The sequence below is a fragment of the Myotis davidii genome, unplaced genomic scaffold (genome assembly GCF_000327345.1).
Source record: "Myotis davidii unplaced genomic scaffold, ASM32734v1 scaffold663, whole genome shotgun sequence".
Taxonomy (NCBI): Eukaryota; Metazoa; Chordata; class Mammalia; order Chiroptera; family Vespertilionidae; genus Myotis; species Myotis davidii.
The window spans coordinates 2278584-2284987 of record NW_006295816.1 but is presented as its reverse complement, the minus strand read 5'-3'; the positions used below and the strand labels follow the sequence as shown (position 1 = coordinate 2284987).

The 6404-nt window shown below is 61.5% G+C and overlaps 1 protein-coding gene across 1 annotated transcript in view; it reads left to right on the top strand.

Moving 5' to 3' along the window:
• Nucleotides 1-6404, top strand: part of LOC102773659 — a 58444-nt gene that overhangs the window by 15869 nt on the left and 36171 nt on the right. The window lies entirely within an intron of this gene.

The window sequence follows — 6404 nt, the reverse complement described above, 5'->3', positions numbered from 1 at the left end:
CCACCCCCAGTCAGGCTTGTGCAGGAAGCAACCAATCGATGTTTCTCCCCGCCCCCCTTCACTCTAAAAATCAGTGGGAAAAATGCCCTCGGGTGAGGATTAACAAGAAAATTAAAATTAAAACAGAGGTGGAAGGCCAGGTGTGGTCTCAGCGCAGCACTGATACATGAGCGCGTCCTCGCCTGGCGAAGTCCTCTCTCCGAGCCTCAGTTTCTCTGTCTGTAAAGTGGGGCCGTGAGCATCCGCCTGGCGGGGGTGCTGGGTTGCCGAGAGGTCGTCCTCACTGAGACTCGGCCGCTCATAGACACGCACGTGCCGGGGTTATCGCTGTTGCGTGGCGGGGGCTTGGGAGGGTCCCTGGCAGGGACCTCACTTTGGGGTTTCATGGGAACAGCCCCAGGGACCGGGAAGCGCGGAGGCTGCGGCTGGAGGGAAGGAGCGTGCCTCCCAGAGGGCAGGGAAGAGCATCTGAGACAGGGAACAGCACGGAGGGGGCCTGGAGGTGGGGGTGGGGAGTCAGGCAGAGTCCAGTGTGGCTGCCGGAGTAGAGTGGTCAGAGGAGCAGTGTCGGGCCCTCCGAGTTCTGGATTGGGGTGTGGAGTTTTACTCCAGCCCCCGGGAAGCGGGGTGTCAGAGTGGAGGCCATTGCGGTTGTCAGGAGGGCACAAGGCTCGGGATCAGGCGAGGCTGCAGCTCAGGGAGGGGGAGCCCTGGGCGAGTAGGTGCGGAGCAGGCGGGGGTGAAGGAAGCACTTACCGGCACAGGCTGAGGAGTAAGAGGCGGAGCCCCCAGGAATCGACTGGGATTGTCTCCCAGGAGGGACCCAGGTGACTGGGGTGCAGCAGTGGGAGCCTGCAGCCTCAGGGGGTGGGGTGGCTTCTCCCGGGACCCTTCACGTCCCAGGGTCCCTGTGCAAGCTGAGCCTCGCGCGCACCTTCCTGCCCAGGGCCCTCAGGGGCCTGAAGCCCTCTGAGCTTGTTGTTTAGATCCTCGACTTCGGGCCCCAGGGCCACAGGGCCTGTTGGGGGCTGGCTGTTAGACTGGCTTTGGGATCCCACCTTCCTGTGCATCCAGAGTGCCACTGGCCGAAGGGTTGAGGAGTGGGGCGCCATGAAGTGGGAGGCAGCACCCTGGGTGGATGTGCCTGACCCCGGTCAGGTGGAGGGGCCGCCCCGGGCCAGCAGATAAGTACCGGTCATTTAAACAGAGAAACGGCGTGTCTGTGCTCAGCCCCTGGACGTGGTGAGATGGCTCCCACAAGCGTGAGGCCCAACCCCAAGACACAGGCTCCCGGTCGTGGGGGGATGCGGGGGTGGACACGTGAGAGGGGGTGTTCTTCCCTGTCCTGGGCCATGTGCACGTACCCGTGGGGGTGTCCGGACATGAGGGTGACCTTGTGTACTGCACACGCCTGCTCCTTAGCCTGAGGCTCCGGCTCCCACGTGGCCCAGGACTGAGCTGTGCGGCCCAGCTGAGTGAGAGGCCGCTGCCCCACGGCCACGGCCACGGCCACGGCCGAAGCGCCAGGCTCCGCATGTCGCGCTGACACTGGCTTTTCCCAGCACCATTTGCACGCCCCGGCCTCCTCCATCGAATATTCTCCTGCTAATCTCATCTCCCTGTGTGACTGCCATGCAATTAGCTCATTTTGCAAAATGCTGCATCTGTCATATTCCCCCTCGATTTTTCCTTTTCCCAGGAAAGGGTGGGAGGGGTGGAGTGGAGGGAGATTTCTGGGCATGAGACCACCTCAGGGGCCTGCTCTGGCCCCACCCCTGGCACATGGGGCCTCCCCCATGACTGACACATGCACACATCCCAGCCCAGGGTCGCCTGAGTAGGGCGTGGTCGGGGGGCAGGGCCTGAGGGTGGCAGAAGGAGAGATGGTGCCGACCTGCCCCAGCCCTGCCCCAGGAGCACCTCTGCCCACCTGCGCATACCCCGGGACTTAGGCCCAAGCTGGGCTCAGACTAGTGAGCCGGTCAGTGGCATTGCCCCTGGGGCGCATGCGCGTGGTCGGCAGGCTGGGGTGAGCAGGCAGGGTGCCCGGTGGCCTCCGCTCGGCCCAGGTGGCCGGGCATGATGGGCCGAGCCTGTAGCCAGGTGTGCAGCGAACAGCTGGACAATGGGAACCCCAGTGGCCTTCATGGTATCTGCCAACGACAGGTCTCATGGTGGGTGGGCTGCCCTCCCCCCACCCACCTCACACAGGGCCTGGTCCAGCAGTAAGGGGGACAGTGGACTGTGGACAGGGCACATGTGGAGCCCCCCAATGGGTCACATGTGGCCCGGGCCTTGACCCTGACCAAGCAGGACAGCTGCAGCCACAGGGCCCCAGGCCTCCTCCTCCTCCCTGGGAGCAGGAGGTGGGGCCGGGCAGAGGGAGCAGCCGAGGGAGCCACGCTGCTGAGCACCCCGCTCCCCTCCCACCCATTGCCCGGATGGGAAAGTAGAGGCTGCCAGGCCCCATCTGCACAGAGAGCCGTCAGAGGCTCAGACCTGCAGCCGTGGCCTCTGGAGCTGGAGGGATGGGGCTCAGAGCCTTCAGCAGTGCGCCCTTCTTTCCCAGCCCTCCTCACAGCCTCCCTGTCTCCCCGCCTTCTCTTGCTTCGACTCCCTTGAGACGTGAATTCTCTCAGACTTTGAATTAAAAACGCTCTCCTTCCTCCCCCTGAGGTCTGCTTCCCGGTGACTTTCCTCTGAGAAGGAAGGGGAGGGGGAGGGGCCGGCTGGCAGGAAGGAGTGGAGGTCAGGCCTTCCTGGTCTCCTCGGGGGGCCCAGAGGAAGCAGGGCCTGGCTGCCCCCTGCGCCGTCACCTCCTGGCTTCCTGGCTTTGGGGGGGGGGACCATTTCTGAGGGCCCCGCCCTGGCTGTCGCCACCAGCCTTGAGTAATGGCGCCAGCTCTCTGCGAGCGGTCTCTCCCCGTCCCGCAGAACCACTCACAGGGGCCACAGCACGTGCCCCTCGCCAGGTAGAAAGGCCCCGTGTTCCTGGGAGAGGGCTGTCCGCTGCCACAGCCTCGGGGTCACCTGCAGCTGCCGGTCTCAGGCTGGGGAGGTGTCCCTCGGGGTCACTTATCAAGGGAGATGCAGCCCAGGCTGTGTCATGGCCTCAAGGTCACCTCTGGGTCACAGTGCCTCTCACATGTAAAGGGTGTCCCAAAATTCACGCAAGATTTGAATTTTGCGTGAGCATTAACAACAAAAAATAAAAGCCTAATTTTACTTGGTTTATTGAATCAGATTCTAGTATCTGTTGCCCTTTGATTTCAATCCCTTCAATGTGATAAGCATTACCATGTACCAATGATGGCCCAGGAGCAGGGACAAGGAAGACCAATGAAGACCACGGCTTTGAGTCTGTGCCAGCAAAGCCATGGAGGCATTTACCCGATGTGCTATTCCACACATAACCCTATACTATATACTTCATGAATCAATAAAAAATTTACAATTTTTAATTATAAACCTGTGTTTTCTATCAAAATTACTTCTTGCGTGAATTTTGGGACACCCCTTAGCATTCCCAGCTGGGCTCGGGGACACCAGGTCAGGTGCTGGCTCCTGAGGTCCCGTCCCAGGGCCACCGCGCCTCCTGCAGCCCAGAGTCGGAATTGCAGACCGCGGGGCGGCTTTGGGGGAAGAGCCTGCAGGGTTCCCTCATTTCATTGAGCCTCAGTTTACCACCAAGAAGGGCACCGTGATTCCCGGGCTGCTGACCACACTAGTCGTTAGGAAGATGGGAGCGCTGACTCCCCTGATGGGAGCTCCTCCGAGGCCCTCTGCTGGGGCACAGAGGGCGCCCCATGGCACGCACAGCAGCGGGGCGGATGGCTGCCTTCGCCTCTTCCGCCGCCGCCACCCGTCACTTACCCAGTCTCTTCATTTCTAAGTAAAGTGATTTGTTAATTTGAGTGACTGATCGCCACTCGGCCGGGCCTCTCGCAGGCCCCGGAACAGCTTGTGGGCTCCGGGAGCCCCACGCCCGCAGCCTGGCGCCGACTGGAAGGGGTTGTTTTCGATTTAAATGCGAATTGAATGAGGAGAAAAATGTTTCTCTTGGCAATTCCATAGGAGCTCGCTCTTCTGACAGATGTTGGCGTTTATTACCCCATCGGGCCGGCGTTGCGTGGAGCAGAATTGCTAATTATTTCCGAGGCCCGGGCCGCAGCGAGGAGGGGAGGGTGGTGGCGGCGCGGCTTCGGGCAGCATCTGCCGACAGAAGGGCGCGGGGACCAGGGGCCAGCCCGCTGCACCCCCCTCCCAGGGTCGGAGGCATTTGGGTTTTGCTGGGTGGAGTGGCCTGGAGCGGGCAGGGGGCCTGCTCTTGCTTGCACAGCCTTGACCTTGAGTGAGGACTTTGGAAAGTCACCTGGGGCCTTGGGTGCTGGTCATGGGCCTGTGAGTGGTGGCAGGGAAAAGGCTCCACAGGGCGGTGTCCTGGCTGGGGGAGGACCAGCCCCAGGCGGGGGCACGCTGGCTCTGGCCCGTGGCTGCGTGGCTTCCTAACCGTGGGCTCTGCGGGCGTGTGGGGGGTTGACGTGACCTTGTGCTGTGTTTGTGGGTCTACCTGGCGTGACTGCCCATGTCTACAATGAGAACTGCTCGGGCCTTTGGGGTACGGCTCTGATTCAAGTCTGTCCTGGGCCTCAGAAGTGGGGGGCAAAGCTGTCCAGAGCGCACACAGCCACGGTGGGGGTGCCCCAAGTTTCAAAGGGCACCATGGAAAATGGACTGTGGAGCAGGTTCCCTGGTGGGCGTGTGGCCCTGGCAGCCAGACCCCTGTCCTGTGGTCCGTCCGGTGCAGGGCCTTCGCCTCACCCGGGCGCCTCCGAGCCCCAGCCGGGAACCCAGCTTCCCTTCAGGACGGGGCGGAGGCCTCCGACCCACACAGCCCAGGCCCGACTCCAGGTCAGCTGACGCTGAGGAACAATTCCTCCTGCAGGGTCCCCTGAGACTCAGCCCCACCGCTGTCCCCTCCTCACCCCACCTCTTTCCTGAGCCGAGACAAGTGGCTAGATACCCCAACTGTCCTCGTCCCGGCCAGCTCAGGATGCAGCACCTCATCCCCCGTTCTCGGGTGTCCCCCGCCCTTACGCTTCTCCACCCCCACCAGCTCCAAGCCAACCAAAGCTCAGCTCCCTCGTTTAACACACGGTGGCGGCAGCATCTGGGCAGGATTTTATGACCCTCACCAGCACCGATCCCCGGGGTCCAGCTCTAGGATCCAGGCTGAGACCAGCAGAGCGCAGGCAAGGGGGTGCCCCAGGGCCTGGTCAGGGGGGGTGGCGTCTCAGGCCACAGCAGCTGAGCCCCGGAAGATGGCATGGAGCCCTGTGGCCCCAGTCTCTCCTGGGCTCGAGCCCTGGGCCCTGGCAGCCATCCTAATGGGGAGGGGGTGCCCAGCGCCCCCGGGCTGAGATCCTGCAAGGTGCCTCTGACTGACCACGTACCCTCTCTCTCCTCCGGGTAGAACTCCACCGTGACGTCCTCCCATTACACAGGGCGTGTTCAGAAGAGAAAATTGCTACTATTTTCCCCCTTTTACTTCACTGTCATCAAAAATTGATCCCGTATTGCATCCTTATTTCAAAGAGTGAGCTAAAAAAATAAAGTAAAACCCCACTCCTCAGAGCAGCAGCTGCACAAGCTTCCCACTCGCCCACCCCCACCCCCCAAAAAGGAAAGAAAAACGCGGCCATTGGAGGGAGGGTGCAACTGCGGCCTGTTGGAGTGGTGGGCCCTTTGGGAGTGAGGAGGGCGGGGCACATGTGCAGGCAGGAGGGGGTTTGGATCTGGTGAAATGTGGTAGAAAATGGGGTAATTGGGGGAGGTTAATTTGGATCTAAATGGAGCGATTCGTTATCTCAATAAGAAGCGTCTCGTTTTCCAGGGAGACGGCTGTGCCTGCCAGATGCCGGCCTGCCCATTGACTGGTGATGGCTCAGAGCAGGGCCTGCTGCCGCCCTGACCGTCTCTAGCCTCACAGAGCAGCGGAGGGACGGGGAGGCGAAGTCAGGGGTACAGGAAGGGGGAAACTGAGGCTGGGGTGAGCAACCAGCTTGACACCCCACGGAGCACTGCGGCCTCCTGGCCCCTGTCCAGTGTTCCTGGGCCCACGGGAGAGGAGAGATGGGGTTGGGTGAGGAGTTCAGTTTCATTTGATTTATTCCCCGGGTCAGTCAGCAAAGTAGTGGGAAGCTCTTCACGTAGTAAAACATATGCTGGGGTCCAACCCCAGCAGGTCCAGGGGTCTCCAAAGGTGTGGACGGAGTCGGTGAAGAAGGAATGACACAGAGACAGCGTTCAGTTGATCAGCAGCCTAGCCAGGATCTCCAGCCAAGTTCTGGTCTGGATCTCCAGCGAAGTTCTGGTTAGGATCTCCAGCCAGGTTCTGCAGCCAT